Source organism: Callithrix jacchus, chromosome 5, assembly GCF_049354715.1.
Source record: "Callithrix jacchus isolate 240 chromosome 5, calJac240_pri, whole genome shotgun sequence".
Classification (NCBI taxonomy): domain Eukaryota; kingdom Metazoa; phylum Chordata; class Mammalia; order Primates; family Cebidae; genus Callithrix; species Callithrix jacchus.
In genome coordinates, this window is record NC_133506.1 from 63,254,356 (window position 1) to 63,281,589 (window position 27,234).

The following is a 27,234-nucleotide window of genomic DNA, read 5'->3' on the forward strand; positions in this document are numbered from 1 at the left end:
AGGGCCCAAGGCTGCATGGCATGTGTGTGCACATGTGTCTGCGTGAGAGGGGCACACATCTGTTCAGAGCCCCGAAGCTGATCAACTCCTGACCCAGAGGAGGGATTAGTGCCCCTCTCTTAGCTGTGGCTTGCAAACCCCCATCCTCACAATGCCTCAGATGCACATGCTGCCTCTGTGCCTGGATATTTCTGGCTCTTGGCAAAACCCACTCCTTGCTGCCCTATTTCCCAAAGCGTGGAATCCTATGGAAACCTGTCTCTATCCGTCTCGGGCTGAACAACACTCCCTCCACCTGACCGTTGATGTTTCCAAGTCTTCATACCCTGCTCTCTTCCCCACAAGCCTGAAGCAAAAAGGCAAAATGGCCTGAGGCCACCTTGAAAAATTCCAGACCCGAGGAATGGCAGAAAAGGGAATTAGGCCAAGGCCTCTTAGGAGGTTCTGTGGACCAGCCCTGATTCTGGCCAACTGGCACCTGAGCTGTGTACCCTCTGCTACTGCCCTGGCCTCTGGGCAGCTCCTGGGGTAGCCCAGATGTGGCCACAGGAAGGCACTGATGTGGCCACAGGTGAGGAGCCCCTGCCTCTCTCCTAAGAACAGCGTGTTGGAGACGAGAGCCACAGCAGGAGCAGGAGCTTCCGGTGGGGTGGTACGCAGTCATGTTTGGGCTGTTAGCCGTCAAGCTTCCTCTTGACAAGAGCCTAAATTAAAACAAATACCCGAGCTGCCATTTGCCTGGCAGCATGGTTTGTGGCTCCCAGAGGAGTTTCCTCCGCCTCCCTCGAAGCTGTTTGCTTCCAAGGCTCGCAGTCCTGGGGTGACAAATCTCCACAAATGCCAGATCCATCAGGATTCGTAAAGGGGGTACACCCAGGGTGCGGGGCGGCAGTGTGACTTCTCAGAGATGGGAATGACTCAGTGTTAGATATTCCCTGTCTGCCCCTCTCCAGGTGCTGCTCCTGGTAACAGTGATAATAGCATCTCCAGAGCACCTGCTGTGTGGCAGCCACTGGAATAGGCACTTGCTTTCTTTTTTTTTTTTATTCCTTTTTTTTGTTTTTTTGTTTTTTGTTTTTGTTCTTTGAGACAGGGTCTCCCTCTGTTGCCCAGGTTGGAATGGAGTGGTGCGATCTTGGCTCCCTGCAGCCTCTGCCTCCCAAATGCAAGCAATTCTCCAGCCTCAGCCTCCTGAGTAGCTGCGATTACAGGCATGCACCACCGCAACCAGGCTAATTTTTGTATTTTTAGTAGAGATGGGGTTTCGCTGTATTGGTCAGGCTGGTCTCGAACTCCTGACCTCAAGTGATCTCCCCACCTTGGCCTCCCAAGGTGCCGGGATTACAGGCGTGAGCCACTGAGCCTGGTCTGTGCTAGGCACTTTGTATCCATTCCCTCCAAACTTCACAACTCTTCAACTCTTACAGATTAGGGATGAGAGGCTCAGTCAGCACAAATCATATAGCTCAGATCACATAAGTGACAGATGGCTGAGCTGGAATTCAGATTGTACCCTAGAAGAATGAGGAGGACCCCAAGTGCCACCTGGGTATGTCTCAGCTTATTCAAGGCCTTGGAATGTCACGGAATGGGGGACACCATTCTCTGTGGCCCTCTTTTGCAGAGTTCTCCCTGAAATGATCCCGGAGGGTAAGTGGCTTCAATGACTCAGACCCCGACCTGGCCCCGTATCTCTTGTAGGACCTGGGGCCGGGCCTGGAGACCAGGCAGGGACAGCTGAGGCTCTGTCTGAGCCCACTGAGGCTGGTGGCTCTCTGCTCCAGAGGTGCCAGCCTGCCCCTCCCCTCGCACACTTCTTGCCTTTGGGGTTGGCAGCTCATTCTTGATGGTTTTAGCGTCTGTGCCAGCAGGAGTGCGCTCACTTCCATCACGGATTTGGTGGTCATTTGATCAGGGTGGGCAGCAAATCCCCTGCCTCTCCTATGGTAGAAGTCCTGGAGGGCCGGGGTAAGTGTGATTTGTCTGGCTCAAGGAGGAGGGTTGGAACCCAGCTGCCAGGGTGGCCTGGGGCTGATGGGAGCCGAGCACTTTGCCCTGGAGTAACCGATGCGGGTTCCTGTCTCTGCACCACTCACATGCCTACACCAGTGTAGCCATGTGAGCTTCACCCCGAGCAGCTGACCTAGGATATTTCCCTGGGACTGGGGTGATGCTCTCTGTGAGCTGTATTCTTTTCTTTTTCTTTTTCTTTTTTTTTTTTTTTTTTGTTACAGAGTCTCTCTCTCTTACCCAGGCTGGAGTGCAGTGGTGTGATCTCAGCTCACTGCAACCTCTACCTCCTGGTTTCAAGCAATTCTCCTTCTTCAGCCCCTGAGTAGCTGGGATTACAGGCACCTACACCGTGCCCAACTAATTTTTTGTATTTTTAGTAGAGATGGGGTTTCGCCGTGTTGGCCAGGCTGGCCTCAAACTCCTGACCTCAGATGATCCTCCTGCTTTGGTGAAAAGTGCTGGGATGACAGGCGTGAGCCCCACGCCCAGCCACGTGTGCTTTATCATAAAGCCTCTATGTCTTTTGCCACCGTTTCCACTAAACACTTCTGATCTTCTCTCTTTTTTTGTTTTCCTATCCCATGGGATTAGGTTGGAGTTAAGTTCTGTGGAGGAGCCCACAGTGGGGGTGGAGGTGTGCTCTGAAACCCTCTCAGTCCCTGGATTCTCCAGGAAGATCAGGATGAAGACACATGTGTGCCCTAGGCAGGGTAATAATCGGGCCCCTCTTCAAATGGAAAAGCTTTACATATGTGTTTAGGACTTACTTAGAGGAGAGGCTGAGGCACTGAAGGCCTCTCTCTTTGCCATGTCAGCCTCTATTGGGCCCAGGCAATTTAGTTCTGGCCGAAAACATACCCTCCCTCCTGAGCCAGGCAAAAGCCTGCAGCCACTTGGCCATCACGGAAGGCAGAGCGTGGCCATCTGCCGTTAGGAGAGCCTGCCTTTCGGAGCTTAAGCCTCTCACCCCGGGCAATGCTTCCAAGGGCTATTTAGGTCTCTTGTGAGATTTTCATGTCCTTTATAGACTCAGTACCTCATCCATGGGCCAGGAGAGTGTTTGGAGCAGTGGGCATGCGAACCTGTGTCCGGGTGATGGTGAGCCTGCCTCAGTTTGTCACCCACTCCTGCATTCCCCACACTGTAGTCTGAGCTGTGGGCCTGCCAGCCCGCCAGCGTTTCATCAGAGCAGTCAGTTCTCCCGTGCATCAGACCAGCCTACGTGTGTGGGGAGCGCCTACTGGCGGATGCTCGCTTGTTCTCCGAATAGCCTGGTAATTTATTCCTTTCTCCACACCAGCCCATAGTCCCAACGGCTGCTGAGTCTCAGAGGCGGGGCAGGCAGAAGAATGAAGTCATCTACTCAGAGAAACTTAAGTTTTTGTGGTTGTGATTGTCGCTCCTGTTGTTCTTTAGGAAAGGGAAGGCAATGTGTGGAGAATTGGCTGGAATATGCTGCTGAGGGGAGAGAAGCTGGGGGAATGGTGGGAAGGCGCCGCCTCACTCCTGGGGGGAGGACGGAAGACTTGTTCTCTGTCTGAGGCATGGTGGGCTTCCTGGGACAATTCCAGGTCCCTCCTTGTGCCCTCCTGTCTGTAAAGGGAGGACGTGACACCTCTCGTGGGTGCTGTGTGGATTAATTCATATTTATAAAGTGCTTGGAAAATGAGGAGTGCTGTCAAGATGCTCAGCTGTCCGGCTCCTCCAGGAAAGACTTGCGGGACTGTGCACAGCTTGAGAGAGTGGGAAAGGCTGGCACATGGCTTAGGAAGGGGCAGGGACTGTGGCCAGGGCATCCGACCAGCTCTGAGGTGGTGCCTCCTCCAGTGCCTCCTGCACAGACCCTCGTGTGCCCCTGAGTGGGTGTTGGTGACTGAGTGTGGCCGGGAAAGAACACTTGAGTTCTCAGCTCCTTGAACTCTTCCCTCCAGCAGGAATCCCTATTGGCCGTAACCTGTGAGCCGGCCCATTCTCGAGTGTCCTGGCGTGTGGATTTCGTAATTGGTGTTGCTTGTGGTGTCGTCAGAGACCCCCAAGGGAGCCTTGGCTTTGCTTGGGCCAGTGACTATAAGACCTCACTGCCAGGGTTTGCAGCAGCTGCTTGGCTCAGCCTGAGCCCTCTGGGGGAAACCGAGGGTGGGCAGCATCAAGGCAACCCCGTGCCCGCTGCCCCACCAGGCCTTGGTGGTGGCAGGCTGAGGTGGTGTGCAGGGGCGGGGATCTACTGCCTTCTACGTTCCCTGCACTTTCCTCCCAGTGACTGTTTGTACAGGGGAGACTTCTGCAGCTCACCCATCTCTGGGGCTATGATGGGGAGGCTGTTTGTGACAGGTGGCCTTAGCTTGTCTCTGCAAATGAGAGAGTCGGTTGCCGCCATGGGAAGAACTTGCGTTTCTTAGGGCAAGATATGGTCAGCTGAGGCCATGGTGCTCCTGGGAGATGGCGGGGCAGTCCGCGGGTCCCCAGAGCTCCCAGAGAACCTGACCCGGACCCTGTTAAGGGGGAGGAGAAAGAAATGGGGCCACAGGCAGACTACAGAATGTACCCCAGATGGAGGCGGAAGATAACGCCCAATCCCACCCCCTGCCCTGGGCATTTGGCAGAGAGCCCTTTGAGGTGGACCCAGCTGAGGCTGTCCCCAGATTGAGACCTGATGGGGGCTTTACTCAGTTTTCTCCCCCAGGCTTTAGCCCGTACCCTTCTCCTGCCCCTCCCACCTCCCCACACACCAGAGCAAAAGACGAAGCTGGGTTTTCTGGCCGTACAGAAGATGTCGGAGCCGTCTGGGCTTCTGCAGATGAGGTCAGATGGGGTGGACTGTATGGTGGCCTGATTGACTGGGTGCCACTCCCCTCTTTCTGGTCCCTGCCCTCACTTCTGATGCCTTCGTGTGCCCCTCAGTCACAGGTGGACACGGCAGACATGATCAGGCATTTTGCCTAAGGCGAGCCAGGGCTCCAGAAAGGCTCCCATGGGCCCAACGCGGTGGCTAATTCCTATAATCCAAGCACTTTAGGAGGCTGAGGTAGGCAGATCACGAGGTCAGGAGTTCAAGACCATCTTGGCCAACATGGAAAATCCCATCTCTATTAAAAATACAAAAAAAAATTAGCTGGGAATGGTGGTACACACCTGTTCTCCTAGCTCCTCGAGAGGCTGAGGCAGGAGAATCGATTGAACTCAGGAGGCAGAGGTTGTGATAAGACGAGATGGAGTCACCGTACTCCAGCCTGGTGACAGAGTGAGACTCAGTCTCAAAAAAAAAAAAAAAAAGGAAAGACTTGGGTGGCTGGGAGGCCTCAGGTAAAGCAGTGCAAGGGAGCTCAGAGTCTCGGTCACTCTGGGCAGCGTGGCCACGGCCTCCCTGGTTCTCAGTGGAGCTGGTGCTCCTAGGGAAGCCCGCACTGACCAGGGATCCGTGGGTTTACTCAGGGCTGTTGGGGAAGCATGTGGGCATCACGACCTTCATGGGTGGAGAACTGCTCTTGTGAGTGTCTGGCTAACCCCTTGCTCCTGGGCAGCGCCTCCTGGGCAGCAGCAGAGGTTTAATGGATCCAGATTACGGGGACCAAAAATGCGTGTAATTAAGCCAGTTATTTATCTGGCTGGGAGTGTCTACTCCCCACGGCTGCAATTGACTTTCTCACTTGTGGTTACCCCTCAGTGTGCACTACCTCGGGGCCCAAATAGCCATTCGTCATCTTTCTGAGTGCATGCCTCCCTTGAAGGTGAGGTTTCAGGAGGAAGACCGCTCTGGGAGTTTTGGGGTCAGGGTGGCGGTGTGTTTGCCGCAAGGGTACCCCCTGGAGTTGTTCTGTGCCATGGCGCCCACGGGGCCCTCTTTGGGAAGTGTGTCTGGCTTCTGTAGAGGAACGTAGAACCCTCATCCTGGGGTCTCCCCAGCGAAAAGAAAATCTCTTGGTTCTGCTGGGTTCATAGACATCAGATTTTTTTCATTTGATCTAGAAGGAATGGAAGAGAGAGGCTGGGCACGCTGGCTCACACCTGTAATCCCAGCACTCTGGGAGGCCGAGATTGGGAGTTCGAGACCAGCCTGGCCAACATGGTGAAACCCCGTCTCTATTGAAAACACAAAAATTGCCGTGCGTGATGGCTTACGCCTATAATCCAAGCACTTTGGAGGCCAAGGCGGGCAGATCACCTGAGGTCGGGAGTTCAAGACGAGCCTGACCACTGTCGTGAAACCCCATCTTAAAACACACACACACACACACAAATTAGCCAGGTGTGGCGGCTGCCTGTAATCCCAGCTACTCGGGAGGCTGAGACAGGAGAATCGCTTGAACCCGCAGAGATTTCGGCGAGCCAAGATTGTGCCATTGCACTCCAGCCAGGGGAACAAGAGCGAACTCCATCTCAAAAAAAAAGGGAAGAGAGAACATAACATTTAATCAGCCATAGTGTGTGCCAGATGCTGTGCTAGGTGTTTTTCGTTTGTTTTTGACATTGAATCTTTCTCTGTCGCCTAGGCTATAGTGCAGTAGCAGAATCTTGGCTCACTGCAACCTCTGCCTCCCAGATTTGAGTGATTCTCCTGCCTCAGCCTCCCAAGTAGCTGGGATTACAGGCACCCGCAACCACACCCAGCTGATTTTTATATTTTTAGTAGAGACAAGGTTTCAGCATGTGGGCCAGGCTGGTCTCAAACTCCTCAAACCTCAAGTAATCTGCCTGCCTCAGCCTCTTGAAGTGCTAGGTTTACAGGCGTGAGCCACAGCACCTAGCTGGTGCTAGGTACTTTCTGTACATTATCCTAACAACCCAAAAAAGGTAATTGTTGTCATCCACCTGTTCTGTGGATGAGGAAACTGAGGCCCTGAGAGGTTATTGCTAAGGGTCTTGCAGTTCTAACTGCTTCAAATCTCATCTCTCCCTGACTCTAGAGCCCATTCAGCTTGCAACAGCAGTCACAAGAATAGCCAGTACCAACCAAGTACCTGCAGACAATAGTAACAATTGAGTACCTGCAGACAATAGCAAGTAACGAGTACCCGCAGGTGATAGCCAGTACCAACTGAGTACCCGCAGACGATAGCCAGTACCAACTGAGTACCCGCAGACGGTAGCCAGCACCAACTGAGTACCCGCAGACGGTAGCCAGCACCAACTGAGTACCCGCAGACGGTAGCCAGCACCAACTGAGTACCCGCAGACGGTAGCCAGCACCAACTGAGTACCCGCCGACGGTAGCCAGCACCAACTGAGTACCCGCCGACGGTAGCCAGTAGCAACTGAGTACCCGCCGACGGTAGCCAGTACCAACTGAGTACCCGCAGACGGTAGCCAGTACCAACTGAGTACCCGCAGACGATAGCCAGTACCAGGTGAGTACCTGCCATGTGTCTACACTGGCCCAGGCACTTCACAGTTAATCCTGCCTGGCCTCTCTTAGAAGGCTGGAATTATTACCACTGCTTTATAGGGAAGGAAACCAGGGCTCAGGGAAGTTAAGAATTAATTGGCCAGGTGCAGTGACCTGTTTCCAGTGTGTTCCATGTAAGGGTACACCATGGGGTTGAGAGTTATCCCAGCGCTTTGGGAGGCCAAGGTGGGAGAATCGCTTGAGTCCAGGAGTTTGAGACCAGCCCTGGCAACATAGCAAGATCCTGTCTCTATTTTAAAAAGTGATTAGGCCAGGTGCAGTGGCTCACACCTGTAATCCCAGCACTTTGGGAGGCTGAGGTAGGTGGATCACCTGAGGTCAGGAGTTTGAGCCTGGCCAGCATGGTGAAACCTCATCTTTTCTAAAAATTTAAAAATTAGCTGGGCATGATCGTGGGTATCTGTAGTCCCAGCTACGCAGGAGGCTGAGGCAGGAGAATCACTTGCACTCAGGAGGTGGAGGTTGCATGAGCTGAAAGTGTGCTGCTGCACCCCAGCCTGGCAACAGAGTGACACTCTGTATTAAAATAAATAAATAAATATAAATGTATGAATGAATGAATGAATTCAAGGCTGTTGACTACAAGCTGGGAGCTGTGTGCTGGGCTGCCCCAACTCTAAACTGGGTTTTTTCTCCCACATTTCCTTACCCTTCGCAGTGGTGCCAGGGGGCCCTTGGCAGCAGGGATTTCTTTCACTGAGGTGGATTGATCTAGGCTCATTTCTTTAGCTAGAATGACAGTCGTGAAGAGTGTGTCTTGCCCCTGAATCCCTGAGATATCAGGACCTCCCTCTTCCCCCAGGTCTCTGGAAGCATCGCCAGCTGAGCTGCCTCTTCCTAGGAGGCTGAGCCTCAGGAGATCTCCCCATGGGCACTCGGAGCCCAGGTGCCTGCCACTCATGTCCTGTGTTACCTTGTTCCTGGGATTATTGGCAGGAAGTGCTGACTGCTCACATACACACACACTCCCCCAACACAAACACAAATACAAACACCCAGGAAGGGAGGGCGAGAGTAGACTTTGGTGGTGGGGGTGGGGAGGGCCGGTGCCCAGTTTCCAGAGCGAGGCCAGGGGCGAAGACATGGGGACTTGGCACAGCCTGAGAGTCCTAGCCCTGCTCTCCAGCCTTTTCAAATCCACCTCCACAGTTTCAAAAGGAAAAGAAAGAGCCATCAGCTGGAAACCAGGCCACTGAGCACCGAGGTCCTTTGCTGAGCCCCGGGTCTGCTGGGCTGCGGAGCCAGATGCTGAGTTTGAACTCACTCCTCACTTAGCATGTTAATGACTGGCCGGGTGGTGCAGGCCCCCAGCGTCACTCACGTCCAGACTGCCCAGGAGCCTGGAGAGTCCCCTGCTGAGGGCCCAGCCCCCTGGAGGAAGGTGTGGCCTGGGGGCTCACACCTTCACGCAGCCACTTGTGGTGGGGACGGAAAGCCATGTGGGACCCTTCCATCGCTCTGGCTCCTGGCCAGGTGAAAGGCACCCCTGATACAGATCTTTTCAGCCACTTCCCTATAGGAATAAAAATAAAGTGACTGATTGGACACCCCCCGGGTACCAGGGTCCAGCTGCTGTTCTCACGCACTGTGAGGTCAGCCTGGGAAAGGCGATTGGCCTGATTTTAAGGATGAGAAGGTGGCCGTTGTTCTTGACCTCTGCTGGTGGCTTCTGCCAAGGGGGGCCACATGCGGGGGACTTGCAAGGTCTCCTCTGCCCTCTGCTCACCTCCTCCTCATGGCGGAAGCTCGGGCATCATTGGGCTTTGTGAGTGCCTTATTTAGGCACACCTGAGCCCTCCCTGGCTCCTCTCCCCTTCGGGGCCGACTTCAGTGTTAGTGGAGCAGAAAGCCTTGGTAGTGACTTTTTGAGCATTGTGGGGAGGGTGATGAGAGACCTGCTGGCGTCCGCCCCACCGCCTGGAATGGCCACTCTGCCATGGTCAAGGCCAGCAGGCATTTCGCAGACCCCCTAGCAGCTCCTAGCCTGTGCTGCCCCTTGGGAGGCCTAGGTGAGCTGGGCACCGTGTGCCATCTTTGAGTATAGAATCTTCAGAAACCAATGGCGGGAGCAGACTCCATGTCCTGCTCCCTGGGAAGGAAGGACAGAGCACACACTGGCTGGAGAGGAGTTGCAGGTTCCAGCCTGGGGACCCTGCAGCAGTGGGACTGTGGCAGGTGCCTGAGGTGTCTGTCCTCAAGCCCCTCCCTGAGTGCAGGACGCCACTCCCTTTCCAGTCACCTGTGGTGATGCTAAACCCATGTCTCTCCTTTGCCCAGAAACCTTCAGTGGGTTATTGCCTTTCGGAGTCCAGACTGGGGGACCCTCTTGTTACCCGTTTCTATTTCCCAGCATCCCAGCAGGCTGCTGTCCTCTAGCCAGTAAGGCCCTCACCATCCTGCAAACCTCTGTGCTCCAAGGATCTTCTAACCAGTGTCAGGCCTCAGCTCAGCTACCGCCATCTCCAGGAAGTCCTCCAGGCCTGATTCTAGCACTGGCCTTAGAGATTCTGGCCCAGAATCCCTTGCTCTGGGCCACATGACTTAGCACTTTCTTATCCATTTATTTATTTCTTTATTTTTGAGGAGTTTCAAAAAAAGTTGCCCAGGTTGGAGTACACTGGCGTGATCTCGGCTCACTGCAACCTCCGCCTCCTGGATTCAAGTGATTTTCCTGCCTCAGTCTCCCAAGTAGCTGGGACTACAGGTGCCCACCACCACAGCCAGCTAATTTTTTTGTATTTTTAGCAGGGTTTTGCCACGTTGGCCAGGGTGGTCTCGAACTCCTGACCTCAGGTGATCCGGCTGCTGGGATTACAGTCGAGAGCCACTGCGCCTGGCCTGGATATTGCATTCCCACCAAGCCCAGGTGAGGCCTGTACTGCCCACCCTAGGCGGGAAGGACCTGCCACCTGCAGCATCGTCCTCCAAGCCTCCGTGGCTCCTTCCTTCCTGGAGGGTAAACTCCAGACTCCTTAGCATAACATGGGAGCCTTTACAGAGACTGGCTGCAATGCATCTCCAGCACGGCCTCCCTTCCTGGCACCCACTACCATGCCCCAGCCCCCCAGCTGCCCTCTCCCTGATTTCCAGGAACACCACTCCGGTTCACAGTTTGGTACCTGTGCACGCGCTGTTCCTCTGCCTGGGGGATGCTGCTGGCTTTTTTCGGCCGGGTGAGGAGGAGGCTGAGTGTCCCTGCCTGGGTGTCGCTGGCCAGGGATTGGGCGCTGGACCTAGACTCCTGGCTAGCCCTGGAGACCAGCCCCCCAGGGACCAGAGCCCTTTCCTGACCCTGATCACAGAAAAGCTCAGCCTCACAGCTGTGTGGACTCAGGCGACTTTGCTGTCCCGCTTTGAACGTTTGTCCTCCTTACCACCTTTGTGTAAAAATAGTGCTGAGAATGATGGAAGTGAAGCTCCTCCACCTTAGTGTCTGGGAGAGTGGAGGTGGGGACCATGCAAGCTATCCAGGGGTGGGGGACCGGGCCATCTGCATGGGCTCTAGGGGGGTGTCCCTGCCAGCTGGGCCGAGCTGCCGGGCACTGGGGTCTACGCCCTGGACTCAAAAGAGGCCATGCCACCCTCACAGCTGCTCTCACCTGAAAGTTTTCATTCTGGGGCCGGGCTCAGTGGCTCACGCCTGTAATCCCAGCACTTTGGGAGTCTGAGGCAGGAGGATAACCTGAGGTCAGGAGTTCAAGACTAGCCTGGCCAACATGGTGAAACCCCGTCTCTACTAAAAATACAAAATTAGCTGGGTGTGGTGGCAAATGACTGTAATTCCAGCTACTTGGGAGGCTGAGGCAGGAGAACTGGTTGAACCTGGGAGGTGGAGGTTGCGGTGAGCCAAGGTTGTGCCACTGCACTACAGCCTGGGCGACAACAGCAAAACTTATTGTCAGGAGAAAAAAAGAAAGCAAGCAAGTTTTCACTCTGGCTGTGGAACTATTTCAGGGCTTCCTGAGGTGTTTCCTCTGGAGTTTCTGGAGTTTTCTCTGGCGTTTTGCCCCCAGGTCCCAGCCCCAGGCAGCGGCGGCTCCCGGAAGGGCTGTGGGTACCACCCTGGCTGGCTGCAGCTCTCTCCTGCACCTGTACCTGCCCCCAGCCACCCACCCAATGACGCCTCCCCAGCACACTCTCCCCATGAGAAAATGGCTCCTCCAGTTCCCAGGCTCGCCTCCAGGGACCAAGGGTCATTTTTGGACAGGGGGAAGGCGCTCAGGGCCCGGTTCCCCGGCGCCAGGCCTGTCGCTGGGCTGGGAGGAGGCAGCTCTGCAGACTAGGAGCCTGGTCCTTGACACCTGCTTGACTGTGACTTCCGGCCGGTTACGCTCTAGTGAACTTTGTTCTTCTCATGTTCAGAATGGGAACAACTTCACCAAACCACACTGAAAGGGCTGCTGAATTTTTCAGCAAATAAAAATAAGGACGCCCAGTTAAATTAGAATTTTAGATACACAATGAATAATTTTTAAGTATAAATATATCCTATGTGACTGGGCATATTGGGAGGCTGAGGCAGGAGGATCACTTGAGGCCAGGAGTTTGAGACCAGCCTGGAAAACAGAGAGAGAACTTGTCTGTAATAAAAATACAAAAAAATTGTCCGAGCATGGTGGCTCATGCCTGTAGTCCCAGCACTTTGGGAGGCCGAGGCCAGTGGATCATCTGAGGTCAAGAGATCAAGACTATCCTGGCCAACTGGTGAAACCCCATCTCTACTAAAAAATACAAAACTTAGCCAGGTGAGGTGGCACATGCCTGTAGTCCCAAATACTCAAGAGGCTGAGGCAGGAGAATTGCTTGAACCCGGGAGGTGGAGGTTGCAGTGAGCCGAGATTGCGCCACTGCACTCCAGCCTGGTGCCTGGTGACAGAGCAAGACTCTGTCTCTGAATGAATGAATGAATGAATGAATGAATGAATGAATGAATTTGTGGGTGATGGAGGTTTCCTGCAAAACCCAGGATAGGTGCAAGGAAGAAGACGAGACTTGGGTGTCCCCACCTTGTATCTCTGAGAAGGCATGGAATCCATAAACACTTAGAAGACATGGAGGTCCAGCTACACCTGCTCCCTTCTGTCAGCCAAGGCACCCATCTGCCGCACTCCTGGAGGTGGGGGCTAGAGAGCAGCAGCTTGGTGGGGTGACTATCTCCACCATGCGGGCGACCCACCTTTGGAGATTTCCATGTAAGTGAAGTTTCCTTTGTGAACGTGGACCTGTTACAAGCTCTAACAATCCGTGGTAGAATATGTTCTCAGAGGCACTATACTTGTCCTCCCCCACTTTCTTCAGCAGAGAATGGCAACACCTCTTTTCACCTGAATGTGAGCTCCCAGGTCTGGGCCCTGCTGAGTCACCTCGCCACCTCCCTCCCCAGGGCCTCGTACGCGCGTGTGGCTGTTGCGTGAACACAGCTACAAAGGGCAGACGTTTGGTCTGTGTGGCGCGGTCATCCTCCAGCCGTGGGAACAGTGCCTGAAACATGAGAAGTATTTGCTGAGTGAATGAATGAACGTCGGATTCAGGGTCCGAGAGACGTAGGTGTTAATACGGAGTCTATGGAACTGTTACACCTCTGAGCCTGTGTCTTCATCTGTATTTGGGGTGTAATTATTTACTCTGCAGTTGCAGAGCTGACATTTGATGAACTCTGTTTAAATACTGTGTGAGTGCCTGGCCTCATAAGAGGCTTCGTTAGCATGTTAGTCCATTTTTTATTTTTTTTTGAGACAGTCTCGGTCCGTCGCCCAGGCTGGAGTGCAGTGACATGATCTCAGCTCACTGCAACCTCTGCCTCCTGGATTCAAGCAATTCTCCTGCCTCAGCCTCCCGAGTAGCTGGGATTACAGGCACCTGCTACCACATTCAGCTAATTTTTGTATTTTTAGTAGAGATGGGGTTTCACCATGTTGCCCAGGCTGGTCTTCAACCCCTGACCTCAAATGATGATCAACCCACCTTGGCCTCCCCTATGATTACCGCATCCAGCCTGTTAGTCTGTTTTGTGTTGCTATAATGGAAGACTCGAGACTGGGTAATTTACAAAGAAAAGAGGTTTATTTGGCTCCCAGTTCTGCAGGCTGTACAGGAAGCATGGTGCCAGTGTCTGCTACTGGTGAGGCTTCAGGGGGCTTCCAATCATGGCAGAGGGGAAGGGGAGTAGGCATCCCATGCTGGGGGGCAGGGGGAGGTGCTGGACCCTTGAATAATCAGATCAGGAGGGAACTCATAGAGGGAGAACGTATTCCATAGGGAATTCCCTAGAGGACAGAGCCAAGCCCGTCACGGGGGAGCTTCCTCCATGACCTGCATTTTCCATCAGGCCCCAGCTGCAACACGGGGCAGATTTCAACACGAGATTTGTACAACCATCCAAACTCTATTGCCTAAATAATGTGCAAGTTCCTGGCCCCTGAGAGGATGTGTTAGTCCGTTTTTTTTGTTTTGGTTTGTTTTGGTTTTGGTTTTGGTTTTGTTTTGAGACAGATTCATGATTTGTTGCCCATGCTTGAGTGCCATGGTACGATTTCGGCTCACTGCAACCTCCATCTCCTGGGTTCAAGCGATGCTTGAATCTCCTACCAGAGAGAGGGACAGTAGACGTGGCTGGGTTCTGCCCTGCTGATGTTGGCATTTTCTCCTCTGCTTTACTTCCCTGTCTCCAGGCAGGGCCTGCTGGGGCCCCTCTCTCTTAGCCCTGAGGGACCTGTTCCCTGCAGAAGGCACTTTCCCATGACAGCAGCACCACTCATGGGACCTGCAGCTGAGGGCCAGCATCCTCATCCCTTGGCCGAGAGAGACCAGGATCTGACTCAAAGGCACAGATCCCTGGCTCTCCCTCCTCCGCACCACGGCCCCAAGCAGACGACATGGACTGGGTTCTGAGTAATAACGGTGGTGAGCATCGCTGGCTTGATGCATACATGTTTCCCTTGGACTCCTCAGAGTTTCTGTGACTAGGACAGCATTTTAATATGGTTAATTTCCTTTGTAATCCTGCGGGTTTTGGTTTTATACGTTTGCAAAAATTGTTTAGAGAAAGGCCCTTGGCTTGTGCCTTGGGTCGAGGGCACAAGCTCGAAGAGTTCCCGCTCTTCATCGAGGACATGAGTCCCAGGCAGGCCCGCTGCTCCGCGCAGGTTTCGGCCTTCCTTCTCGGGGAACTTCGGGACCGTGGCTACGACTGGACTTTGCTGCACCGAGAGGCAGAAGACTAAGTTTTTATTCCCACTCTGCCACTCCCAGGCTGGCCCTCTGTGTCCTCAGCTATAATTTGTAACTAGCCCTATGCACTTTTGATTCCTTTTTGCGGAGAGGTGGGACAGTGTTTGGCTCTTGTCTCCCAGGATGGAGTGGCACAATCTCGGCTCATTGCAACCTCCGCCTCCTGGGTTCAAGCAATTTTCCTGCCTCAGACTCCCCAGTAGCTGGGACTACAGGTACCCACCACCACACCCTGCTAATTTTTTGTGTTTTTAGTAAGAGATGGGGTTTCACCATGTTGGCCAGGATGGTCTGGGTCTCCTGACCTCGTGATCTGCCCACCTTGGCCTCCCGTGCTGGGATTACAGCCGTGAGCCACTGTACCTGGCCTGATTCCTTTTTTTTGAGACTGAGTCTTGCTCTGTTGCCCAGGCTGGAGTGCAGTGGTGTGATCTTGGCTCACTGTAACCTCCGCCTCCCAGGTTCCAGTGATTCTCCTGCCTTAGCCTCCTGAGTAGCTAGGATTACAGGTACCCACCACCATGCCCCACTAATTTTTGTATTTTTAATAGAGGTGGGATTTCACCATGGTGGCCAGGCTGGTCTCGAACTCCTGACCTCAGGTGATCCGCCCGCCTTGGCCTCCCAAAGGGCTGGGATGACAGGTGTGAGCCCCGTGCCCGGCCATTTTCTGTGTTATATGTGACACATGGCATGTATGCAAAGAGCATGTGCAGCGTCTGGCTTGGTTTAATAAAGACTAACCGGAGGGCCGGGCCCGGGGCTCACACCTGTCACCCCAGCACTCTGGTACGCCAAAGCGGCTGGGTCTCCTGAGCCCAGGAGTTTGAGACCAGCCTGGGCTACATGGCAAAACTCCATCTGTACTTTAAAATAAATAAATAAACACCAATTTAAAAAAAGAACAAAAAGAAGAATCACATTGTCAGTGTTTCTGTGACCTGCCCTTTCCTGGTTAAATTTACGTCTTGAGGTTAATCTTTGCTCTTGCCTGTAGGTCTAGATCATGGGTGGTCCAAGCTGCCTAGAATCTGTTGTGGGGATGCACGACAGCTTCCTTGGGGGTGGCCATGCTGCTCCTATGTGTTGGGACACCGTCCATGGTGGGAAGTCATCTTACCTGCAGCTCGGCACACATAGGCACGGGCATACTTGGAATCGGCTTCGTAAAGTGATACATGCCCTTCTTAGGTCAGATAATCCTTTTCATTCCCTTCCAGAAGGTGACCCGCCCCACTGCACGGTCGTTTCCATGCTGATCTGCGGCGTGAAGGATAGGGGGCCGAGTGCGCCCCACGGTGGGTTCGCCTGGGTGCTCCAGTGGTTCTGTGCCCTGCAGGCAGGCTCAGTCTGTGGTCCCGCTGCTCCTCTGTGCGTGCGGTTCCTGTCCTTCCGCCTGCCCAGATTGGTGCCGTTCCCCTGCTCCCACTAGGTGAGTTCTGACAGCTGCCTTCCCTTGTAGCTGCTGCCTCTCATGGCCTGTGGCCTCAGGGACCTGCCCGCAGAGGTGCAGTGAGGCCAGGCACGGTGGCTCACGCCTGTAATCCCAACACTTTGGGAGTCCAAGGTGGGCAGATCACCTGAGGTCAGGAGTTTGAGACCAGCCTGGGCAATATGGTGAAACCTCATCTCTACTAAAAATACAAAAATTAGCTGGGCATGGTGGGGGTGCCTGTAATCCCAGTTACTCGGGAGGCTGAGGCAGGAGAATGGCTTGAACCTGGAAGGTGGAGGTTGCAGTGAGCGGAGACTGCGTCACTGCACTCCAGCCTGGGAGACAGAGCGAGACTCTCTCAAAAAAAAAAAAAAAACCTGGGTGTGGTGGCTCACGCCTGTAATTCCAATATTTTGGGAGGCCGAGGTGGGCAGATCACCTGATATCAGGAGGTCAAGATCAGCCTGACCAACATGGAGAAACCCTGTGTCTATTAAAAAATACAAAATTAGCCGGGCGTGATAGTACATGCCTATAACCCCAGCTACTCAGAAGGCTGAGGCAGGAGAATTGCTTGAACCCGGGAGGTGGAGGTTACGGTGAGCCAAGATTGCGCCACTGCACTCCAGCCTGGGCAACAAACGAGAGTAAAACTCTGTCTCAAAAAAAAAAAAATGTGCGCTGTAGCATGACTGACTCAGTAGTAAGAGAGGGGAAGTGTCAGACCAGACCACCGGGGTCCCAGGTTTGCCACTCACAGCAGTGCAGCCTTGGCCAGTCATGTAGCCACTTGGAGCCTCAGTTTCCCCATCTGTAAAATTGGGATAATATGAGCGCCTGCTTCCCAGCGTGGTGTGAGGCTGCAGTGAGTCAACTTACCTTAGATGTGTGCGGACTGTGTTATCCCCGAGCTGGCCTTCATGTCAGGCCGACATCAACCTGATTCTTCACTGGTAGCCCTGGACACAATGGCTGTATTGAAATGAGGTCAAAACACTTGGCTACAAGCAGGTTGGAGGGGGATGGAAGAGCTGCATGCGGATTCAGGCGGCTGTGTTCAAATCCCAGCATCACCAGCGGCTGACGGTGTGACAGCAAGTGAGTTCATCTTCCCCTGCCTCAGTGTACTCCTCTGTGAAAGGGGGATGATGGAGCTCACCAGGTAATTGTTAAGAGGATTACTTAAGATAATGCACATTTATCACATAAATAAAGCCTTTATTTTTTTTTCCTTTTTGAGACGGAGACTCGCTCTGTCACCCAGGCTGGAGTGCAGTGGTGCAATCTCAGTTCACTGCAACCTCTGCCTCCTGGGTTCAAGCAATTCTCTTGCCTCAGCCTCCCGAGTAGCTGGGACTACAGGCGTGCGCTACCATACCCGGCTAGGTTTTGTATTTTTTAGTAGACACGGGGCTTTCACCATGTTGGCCAGGCTGGTCTTGAACTCCTGGCCTCAGGTGATCCTTTCACCTTAGCCTCCTAAAGTGCTGGAATTACAGGCATGAGCCACCACTCCTGGCCAACTTTTAGTACAGCATTTAGCTCTGCTATCTACCCAGCTACCCAGCCGGGATCTCAGGAGAGGCCCCCTTTTTTTTCTCATGTGAAAAGAGATTGAATTTCTCACTGGACACTGTCACCCCATGTGAAGGGAGCAGCCACCTGGCCCCAGGTTCCCTCTCAGCAAAGGCCCAGTCCTCGGACTTGCTCCCTCCTGAGCCCCTGCAGCTGGAGGCCTGGGCCCTTCCCCGCAGGGGGTGCCCTTAGTCACCCGCCTGCACTGTGGTATGGGCTGCCGGGCGTGGGTGTCTGAATTTGGACCCCACAGCACTCCCGCCGTCCTCAGTGAGGACCACGATGTTGGAGTTGCAACTGGGGCCGCATGGGCGCCAGGACGCAGGGCCTCACCTCGAGCACTCCTCTCCCCAACGGCAGCAGCATCTGCTCACCCACCTGCCCACCCCAACCCCCCCACTTTTTTTTTGAGAGGAAGTTTCACTCTGTCGCCCAGACTGGAATGCAGTGGTGTGATCTCAGGTCACTACAGTCTCCACCTCCCGGGTTCAAGCAATTCTCCTGCCTCAGCCCCCCAAGTAGCTGGAATTACAGGCACCCGCCACCATGCCCGGCTAATTTTGTATTTTTGTAGATGGGGTTTTACCATGTTGGCCAGGCTGGTCTCGAACTCCTGACCTCGTGATCTGCCCACATCGGCCTCCCAAAGTGCTGGGATTTCAGGTGTGAGCCATCGTGCCCAATGTCTTTTTATTGTTGAGTTGTAAGATTTTTTAAATACAGTCTAGGTATGTTTCTTATCAGATATATGGTTTGCAAATATTTCTTCCCTTCTGTGAATTGTCTTCCCACTTTCTTGGCGGTGTCTTTTGAAGCACTGAGGCGTCCGCTGACAACCAGCAGTTACCCGCTGTCTGCTGCTTGTGCTGTTTGTGTCAGCTTTAAGAATCCTTTGCCAAGTCCGAGGTCCTGAAGACCTGCCCCTGTGTTTTCTTTTACATGTTTTTTAGCTTAGCTCTCACATTTAGGTCTGTGATCCATTTCAAGTTCATTTTTGTCTGTGGTACAAAGTGACAGTTGAGCTTTTACAAGCGGCAGTCCAGGTGTGTCAGCACCATGTGCTAAAAAGATTCTTCTTTCCCTGTCAAAGGGTCTTGGCACCCTTGTTGGAAATCAGCCGACCGTGGATAGATATGTGGGTTTCTTTCTGGACTTGTTGAGGATACTCGTGGATCTGTCTGGAAAACTACCTCCAGCCCTGACTGTTTACCTCCTCTGCCCGTCCGCTCTGCTGGTCCTGGAGGGTCCTGTAATGCATGTTGTTGGGACATCCCAGAGCTGAGCACCATCTCTCAGGTGGCTTCAGAGCTCATCACTTCCCACATCACTGGGGTGACCATGGGGAGGGCCCACCGTGACTCACTGGCCCCCAGGGTACCCGGGAAGGGATCTTAGGGGAGAGCTTTCCCCCTCCTCCTGGTGCGGGCCTCCTGGCAGGGCGCAGGGTCCCGGAGCAGGGCCTGTGTGTGCCCGGATTGGATGATGGCACGGTGAGGGCCAGGTAGGAGGGAACACAGGGTGGGAAGCGGCTGCTGGAACGGGGAAGGGAGGCGCCTGCCGGGGGAAGAATTCTTGGCACCAGCAGCATCTTCACCAGGACACTGGCCTTGGCAGGGCGAGTGCTGCGTCCATGGGTAGGCGCCGGAGCCTGGAGGGCGTGGCATGGCCAGTCGCAGGTCCTGGTGTGGCTTCCTTCCCTGTGTCTTCCGTGGGTGGGTGCCATCTTGGTGGGTGGGTGGGATGGTGACCCTTATCCTCTCTGCATGCCCGTTCCATGAGGCTGGGGGGTGCAGATGCTTGAACAGGCTCTCGGCTTCTGTTCTGCGCTGAGACACTCACCAGGGCAGCTGGAGACTTTTCGGAGTGGTATGGGGAGCTGGGGGGCTCGCTGGCACCATGGAGGAATTTTGCTGGCAGGGGGATTCTGGGCTTTGTGGGCACTTTGATGCAACCAGCGCAGAAGGCAGAGTGGGACGGGGAATGTGGGCTGTGCCTGTCGAGTTCTGAGGGGCCAGGCTGCGTGTGGCCCTGGGAAGGGGGTTGCTCAGCCGGGGAGGGGGCTTCGTGGTGGTAGAGATGCCCGTGATACAGCCTGTCCCCCACTCCCCCAGGTCCCCTGAGCCCTTAGAGATGATTGTCCCAGAAGTGACTGCCGTGGCAGGGACCCCGGCGCCCCTGAGCCCTTAGAGATGACTGTCCCAGAAGTGGCTGCCGTGGCAGGGACATGGAGGAGCAGCGCTGCTCACTCCCCTGCCCTCATGCCTTAGACCAGCCCGCAGAGCAGAACTGGGGGAAGCAGAGGTTTCTGTGGTCTGCGTGCCCGCCTCCTGTCCCTTCGTGAGTCCTCCCACGCACCCGCCCACGGGTGGGAGCAGAGCCCAGCGAGCTGAGCAGGAGCTGCTGGCTGCTGAGAATTGCATCAGCCCTGCCTGGCTTCAGACCTGGGAGGAGGAGGAGATGGTTGCCAGGCAAGGTTTTCTCACCATGTGAGGCCGTGTGACCAGCTCACAGGTTTTGTAGGCCTGGACCCTACCCCGCCCACAGGTGTGCTAGACTCCACCCACCCACAGGTGTGCCTGCCCCACCCACCCACAGGTGTGCCTGCCCCACCCTCCCACAGGCACCCCTACCCCACCCTCCCACAGGATCCCTGGACCCCACCCTTCCACAAGAGTCCCTACTCCACCCTCCCACAGGATCCCTGGACCCCACCCTCCCACAGGAGTCCCTACTCTACCCTCTCACAGGTGTGCCATCTGCTTGGGAGGGATGACGGGCACTGTCCCCAAAGCTGTATTGGCATGGCCAGGTTGGGGGTGTGTGACTGAGGGACACAGGTGGCCACGCCAGGCCCATGTGGTCAGGGGGCCTCCCTTGGTTCTTCTGCCTTGTTCTGGGGGAAGGGTTACCGTGGGGATTTGACTGAGTAAACCTGATGATGGGGCAAGAAAGGGTCCAGCCTGTACCCCACCTCCCAGAACAAAGGGCCGCTTGGGGTCCCAGCTGAGCTTATTAAACCCGCCCAGGCTACATCAGAATTTTTTTTTATGGAGTTTTGTTCTTGTTGCCCAGGCTGGAGTGCAATGGTGCAATCTCAGCTCATTGATTCAAGCGGTTCTCCTGCCTCAGCTTCCCGGGTATCTGGGATTACAGGCGTGCACCACCACGCCCAGCTAATTTTGTATTTTTAGTAGAGATGGGGTTTCAGTATGTTGCCCGGGCCGGTCTTGAACTCCTGACGTCGGGTGATCCACCCACCTTGGGCATCCCAAAGTGCTGGGATGACAGGTATGAGCCACCGCGCCCAGCCCGTGCAGGGTGTTTTTGTAACCACCTGACAGAGCTCAGGACCTGGAGATAACAGAGCGCTTGGCCAGACCCGCACGATGCCTCCATCAACTTCCTCGCCCGTCTTCTGCCTGCAGTGGGAAATGGGGTGGAAGCCTTTGTTTCGGGTGTGCTGAGTGCATGCTGGGAGCAGGCACTGCCGTCTTTCAGTGTCTCTTCCCTCGTCCTGGGCAGAGGCAGTGCTGTTCCTGTTCTACAGAAGAGCAGGATCAGGGGCCAGACAGTTTCAGTGGCAGCCCCCAAAAGAGTTCAGCCTGCACCCTTGGGCTTCCTGTCCAGGGCTCTTTAGGGTCAGCTGGGTCCGGAATCAGGGACTCTAAAGGGTGTCCCGTGAAGAAACTCATAATGGAAAAACCATGACAGGCTCTCCGCAGGGAAGAACACAGCTTCTAGGTGGGAGTGGCTGGCAGAGGCCCTCCGTGGTTTCTAAACGGTGGGAATGAGAGGGGTTGGGGCATCGAAAGTGTCACCCAGAAGGCCGGTGGGGAGGACAGAGCTGGGCACTGACCAAGCCCAGCCTGGGCGAATGACCTGGGCTTGGGATTTTTGCTTTGGGCCCTCCGGGGATTCGATGGACTGTCAGGTGAGTTCCCAGCAGAGTGGGCTTCAGGAACTGGTCCAGGGAAATGCAACGTAGAACCAGTCAGGAACCAGGGCCTCTGCCAGAGCCTGGAGGTCATCAGATCTGACTCGTTGAGCTTCTGGGGCATGATGACAGTAGCTGAAACTCTCCAAAGTGTGCTTTAGATATGTTTACCCATTTCATCCTCACTGACACCCTGGGAGCTTGTGTGCTGCCACTATTCCATTTTGAAGATGAAACAGGCACCGAGAGGTTATGTGCCTTGCCCAGGGTCACGCAGGTGGTAAGGGGTGGAGCCTGCAATTCAGGCCCATGCAGTCTGGCTGCAGAGCATGAACTCTGAACCAAAACATTCTGCTGTCTCCACTCTTACCTTCTAGAAAGATGACAGCAGGTTGCTTGTGTGACCTCCTCGCCCCCGGGAGTGTGTGTGCACACGTGTGCATATATATGCACACGCACCTGCACCAGCAGCTCAGCAGGGGAGGGAGGAATCGGCACCGTGCTCAGGGCCTCTGCGTGTCTGTGGCTCTGCTCTAGGGGTCATCAGAGCTCAGGGGGTCTGCCTCCCTGTGCGATGCTCTGCCCCGCACCCCTCCCTGCTTGTGTGGGTCCCAGCGGGTGCGGTGCCCCGCAGCCTCTGGTTAGAGCTACAGTGCATGCTGCGGCAGACCTGGACTGCTCCCCCAGCCCTGCTGATGGGCCCTGGACTTCCAGGAGAGCACTCAGGTCTGGGGCTGAGAGTGGATGGCAGCCGCCCGAGGCACAGGCAGCAGGAGTGGGCAGCGCACCTGCCGCGCTGGGGACTGTCCTCCTGGGGCACTCTTGGCACTTGGGGATCTGTGTGCTGCCCACACGTTTGCTGCTGTCCGCAGCCCGTGAGAAGACACTGGACAAGCTGACCTTCCTCTCTGTGTCTTTCCCTGGGCCGGAACTGTTGGGGGAGATCACAACAGCAGTGACAGTGCCAGTGACAATAACAGCAACCACCAGCGTTCTTACCGCGTGCCAGGGCCTGTTCTTAGAACTTCGCCTGAACAGACTCGTTCAACTGTCACAGAAGCTCCGTGGAATAGTGCCGTTACTGTTACCATCTTCATTTCATACATGAGGACGCCACGGCACAGAGAGGAAGCAGGTTGCCCCAAGCCACACAGCTGATGCCAGGACTGGAATTCCAATGGCCCAGCTCCTAGCGTTTGGAGCTGAAAGGTCCGCTGGCAGCCCCTGCCTAGGGCTGAGCCGAGCTTGTCTTATACCAGGGAGTTAGTAGCAAAACAGAAGTGAGCTCTGGTGTAATCCCAGCACTGTGGGAGGCCGAGGCGGGTGGATCATCTGAGGTCAAGAGTTTTGAGACCAGCCTGGCCAATATGGCGAAACCCTATCTCTACCAAAAATGCCAAAATTAGCCAGGCGTGGTGGCACCACCTGCAATCCCAGCTACTCGGGAGGCTGAGACAGGAGAATCACTTGAATCTGGGAAGTGGAGATTGTAGTGAGCTGAGATTGCACCACTGCACTCCAGCCTGGGCAACAGAGCAAGACTTTGCCAACCCCCCCGAAAAAAGCAATCCACAAAAAACCAAACCAAGCAGAAATGAGCTCTGAAGGTGGGATGTGCCCTTGTCACTCAGAAGGTGACTCCCAAGCCCTCTTCAGGATCTGGGTGGGCTCCAGGCCTGGTTCAGTCCCCTTGCCTCCTGTCAATTCCCATGCAAGGGTCTCTGTCCCTGGTATTACTCCTTCCCTATCTACATTTGTTTTTAATTATGGCAAAATACACATGCCTGAAATGTGCCATGAAGTGTACATGTCATGGCCTGAAGCGCACTCACCGTGCTGTGCAGCTGTCGGCACTGACGGTCTCTGAGTTCTCACCTTGCTGAACAGCGACTCTGCCCCTATTAGGCCAGCGCTCCCCAACCTTTTCAGTCCCAGGGACCAGTTTCAGGGAAGGAGGGTGGGGAGTGGAATCGGGCTAGACTGTGATGTCGCATGAGCAAGATCACCACAGCTTGCGCTCCTGAGAGACTCGAATGCTGCTGCTGCTGCTGATCTGATGGGAGTAGAGCTCGGGGGTCATGCTCTCTCCCTCGCCTCCTGCTCAACTCGTGCTGTGCGGCTCGGTTCCCTACAGGCCAGACTGCTGCCAGTCCATGGGCGGGATGGCTGGGGACCCCTGTATTAAACAACAGCTCCCCGTGTCTCCATCCCCTCCATGGGCCGGGTGGCTAGTGACCCCTGTATGAAACAACAGCTCCCGTGTCTCCAACCCCAGCTCCCGTCTTCACCCTCCACTTTGTCTTGATGAACTCAGTGCTCTAAGTACCTCATCTGTGTGGAATCGTACAGTATTCGCCTTTTTTTGTGACCAGCTCCTTTCCTGTAGCCTAATGCCCTGAGGTTCATCTATGTCAGAATTGGCCTGTGTCAGGATATCCTTCCTTTTTTTTTTTTTTTTTTTCCCCTGAGATGGGGTTTCACTCTGGTTATCCAGGCTGCAGTGTAGTGTGCAAAGTCTTGGCTCACTTCAGCCTCTACCTCTCAGCTTCAAGTGATTCTCCTGTCTCAGCCTCCTGAGTAGTTGGGATTACAGGTGCCTACCACCACACCTGGCTAATTTTTGTATTTTTAGTAGAGATGAAATTTCACCATGTTGGCCAGGCTGGTCTCGAACTCTTGACCTCAGGTGATCTACCCGCCTTGGCCTCCCAAAGTGCTGGGATGACAGGTGTGAGCCACTGCACCTGGCCATATCCTTCCTTTTTTAAGACTGAATAATACTCTGTTTTATGTAAAGCCACATTTTGTGTATCCATCCATAGACACTTGAGGTGCTTCTGGGTTTTGGCGACTGTAGCGCTGTTAGCAATGTGGGTATTTCCTGGACAACTTTTGGGCTCACTTCACACATGAGCAGTTAGCAGCCCGTCCTTGAAGCTTGCTGTGGGAGGGGCCCATGGATCTGCTCTGGGAGAGGATGGGTAGGTGATCACGCTGGCTGGGAAGGCATGGCCTTCAGGTGCCCAATTCTACCAAACACTTGGCCGTCGGTGCTCCTGTCTGCTTGCTGGACGACGGTCCACCTTTCTTTCCTGTCTTCCCCCAGAAGAGGGTGCTGGGTTTCTGGTTCTCTCCTGAACAGGGAAGGGTGGCAGCAGCTTCCCATGAGGCTGGCGTGGGAGGGGTCAGGAGACAGGACTGCAGGGCTCCGTGTTGGGAAGCATGTGTAGAGCATCTCTAGAGGCTGGGGTTGACCTGCTGAGCATACCTGAGAGGGCTGATGGGAGCCGGGTGTTAGGGGAGCCAGTGCTGCCATAGAACCAAGTTAATGCTGAAGGCCAGGCGCGGGGGCTCACGCCTGTCATCCCAGCACTGTGGGAGGCTGAGGTGGGCAGATCACCTGAGGTCAAGAGTTTGAGACCAGCCTGGCCAACACGGTGAAACTCTGTCTCTACCAAAAATACAAAAATTAGCCGGGCGTGGTGGTGCATGCCTGTAATTCCAGCTACTTGGGAAGCTGAGGCAGGAGAATTGCTTGAACCCGGGAGGCAGAGGTTGCAGTGAGCCGAGATCACACCACTGCACTCCAGCCTGGGTGACAGAGTGAATCTCCATCTCAAAAAATCCTCCAAAAAGAAAAATCCCCACAAATTAATGGTGAAATCCTCATCATTTAATACAAGCGAGGCTGCTCCTTGCCCACGCTGGTCCCAGTAGACAGGGGCCTCTGTTCCTGATGCTCACGCCAGGGTCCAGGCTCAAGGTGGGGACTCCGAGGGTTATGGCGGTAGGAGAAAGGGAGAGAGAGTTGTGTGAGTTTTCACCGTTCAGCCAGGAAATGACACTTCATTTCGGTGGCCAGCACTGATGACCCGGCCCTGCCCAGGCAGGCAAACAGCTAGACAGTGTGGTCATCACATGCCAGAAGGAGAGGGGGATGGGGACGTTGCTGGCACTGGGCATGTTGACCCCATGGCGGCAGACGGCTCACTTGAAGGAGAAAGGCCCTCGAGGAGGCTGCTTTGTGGCCGGGGCAGTGGTGGCGTAGCGGTGGGTGTCTGGCACCGAAGGGACCTGCGTGTCACTGACTTCTAGGCAAGCGCAGATTCGTTGTCATCTTCCTGCGCCCACACCGTGATGAGCTACTTACACACGTGGCCTAGTGGAGTCCCCACAACAATCCTCTCCTTCTGCTTCACCTCTGGGGAAGCCAGAGCCCAGGGCCCACCCTCCCAGTGATGGCTGTGCTTGCTGGTAGGGGTGCTTATGCCAGCGGGGAGGCTGGGGCCGGGCGGAGCCTGGGGGCCAGAGGTGGCAGGACCACAAGGAGGTGGTGTGTCTCCATGTGCCTGCAAGGATAGAAACTGGCTCACGCTTGTCATCCCAGCACTTTGGGAGGCCAAGGTGGGCAGATCACCTGAGGTCATGAGTTCGAGACCAGGCCAACATGGCGGAACCGTCTCTATAAAAAATACAAAAATTAGCTGGGTGTGGTGGTGGGTGCCTGCAATCCCAGCTACTCGGGAGACTGAGGCTGGAGAATCACTTGAACCCAGGAGGCGGAGGATGCAGTGAGCTGAGATTGCGCCATTGTACTCCAGCCTGGGTGACAAGAGTGTAACTCTGTCTCAAAAAGAAAAGAAACAAGGAGAAACAGGCTGGCTGGGCTTTTGCCCTTCCCAGCTCAGTGCACACCAAACTTTGCATCACCCTGGAAGAAAGGTGACAGCGACTGTCCAAGGAAGGGGCAGACCTGGGCATGTCCTCCTGTCTGCCCTACTGGAGCGACTTGAGAAGTTGGAAGTCGCAGTCGCTGGGGCCCTGGAGCTGGGAACAGGGAGAAGGAGGTGGATTTTAAGGCCCTCTATGGTAGCCCAATTCAGTAGTAGAATTATGTTTCAGGTCCGGGAAGGCTCTGCATGGACAGCCAGTGTTGTGGCCAAGTGCCAGTGAGCGTGGCCACCCCGCAGCTGACCAGAGGTGCGGCTGCTTCTGCAGGTATGCGTGTGAAGGTCTGAAATAATTTTTGTACTTTAGTAGAGACAGTTTTCACCATGTTGGCCAGGCTGGTCTCGAACTCCTGACCTCAGGTGATCTGCCCACCTCAGCCTCCCAAAGTGCTGGGATGACAGGCGTGAGCTCCCGCACCCAGCCTTTGGAATTAATTTGGTTGTACGGCATGACCGCCTTGGCTGCCTTCTGCCAATGGGGTGGTGGCAGGAGCCACGTGGTCCTGGGGTTGAAGGAGGCCTCGGGGTGGGAGGCAGGGTCATGCATCCTGGCCCTGGCCGCCACCACCCTGCAGGGCTGCTTTCGGAGCCTCACTGGCCTCTCTGGACCTTGCGTTACTCATCTGTTCTCTGAATTGCCCCTTCCTATTTCTCAGCACCAGATTGTCATTTAACTTTTCATAAATGCCCTAAGGACTCACAAAACCGAAGATGGGAAAGGGGCTGGGAGGAGGCCGTCGCAGGCAGGTGGTGAGCGCTATCAGGTCAAGCCAAGGCGGGTGGTGAGTCAGATTATCAATCCCTGGCCACCCCCTTTGCAGCTCCGGGGCTGAGTGGCATTTCTCACCGGCGAAGGTGGGAGGAGGAGCAGAGCCCTAAATCAAATCAGCCCAGGATTATCACTTGTTATCAA

General features: G+C 54.8%; 1 protein-coding gene across 10 annotated transcripts in view; it reads left to right on the top strand.

Moving 5' to 3' along the window:
- Positions 1–27,234, top strand: part of ABR (ABR activator of RhoGEF and GTPase) — a 195,673-nt gene that overhangs the window by 43,144 nt on the left and 125,295 nt on the right. The window lies entirely within an intron of this gene.